The 1,051-nt window shown below is 41.3% G+C and overlaps 1 protein-coding gene across 1 annotated transcript in view; it reads right to left on the minus strand.

Moving 5' to 3' along the window:
* The window catches only part of LOC101846177 (putative anthocyanidin reductase), a gene marked incomplete in the record, with an annotated part of 26,856 nt that overhangs the window by 9,978 nt on the left and 15,827 nt on the right, over positions 1–1,051 (minus strand).

Genomic DNA, 1,051 nt, shown 5'->3' on the forward strand with positions numbered 1-1,051 from the left:
GAGAGAGAGAGTAAGCGAGAGAGAGAGGGAGTGCGTGTATGTCTATAATGCGAGTGCATGAGTGTATGTGCGTGCGTGCATGCATGCGTGCGAGACAGCCTCGTTTTCCAAAACCGTTATCGATCTCATTTCTGTCTTTGTGTGCCACCCGAAACTCAATCGCTGTGTAGGGGCGTGGTGCTTTGGGTGTTCATGTGTCGTGACAAAATTGTGTCTGATGAGCGTGTTATTACGTTGTTAACGATAAACTAACACGTACGCATACAATTGAACACACGGACAGACTTGTCTTCAAACTCACATGTTGGCACACACTGTTAACTTATATGACCACAAACTAGCAAAATAGGTAGAGCGTATTAACAACAAAGATCTTACCATATCTGCGCGAGCTAACAACAAAGATCTTACAATACCTGCGCGAGCTAACAACAAAGATCTTACAATACCTGCGCGAGCGCGTGAGAACTCTTTTTGGACAAGAGACTACAAAGTTTTTTACGACCAGTAAAAGATGGGAAGTGGATGGTTGGCGGGTGCTTCAGTGCGATTTGCTCCTTCTTTCCTATCAAACAACTATCGCCTTTATCTCTCCTTCTAGTTTATGTTTGTTACTCTCTAGTAATACCTCTTATCTTCGGCATTAATGTGGCCTAATTGTGCTATAAGTAGTGTCGTAAAGCGCTTACTAAAACAAAAACCAACCAAAAAAAACGATTTTTTTTATTATTTTGGAATCGATTTTTCGCGTTGTCTCTTCAGTTCGTTGACGCAGTCTTTTGAAATAGATATAAATTGCGATTCTGAAGAGCTGCTGTGTATTTGTTTCCCTGTGCTCACCGCGGAAATCAAAATAGGACTTCGAGCAGGACGTATGTTTTATTTTAAAATCATTTTGCAACTTATTTTAAAAATTTCTTTTCTGTATCTGTTTCTTTAATGCACCCCTTTGAAACACCCTTGAAGCGAACATAGTGTGTATATTATAGGCTACTGCCCTTTCCATCAACCCACCCCCTCCTCACACACACACACACACACACACACACAC

Source organism: Aplysia californica, unplaced genomic scaffold (genome assembly GCF_000002075.1).
Source record: "Aplysia californica isolate F4 #8 unplaced genomic scaffold, AplCal3.0 scaffold01128, whole genome shotgun sequence".
In the NCBI taxonomy this organism is placed as follows: Eukaryota; Metazoa; Mollusca; class Gastropoda; order Aplysiida; family Aplysiidae; genus Aplysia; species Aplysia californica.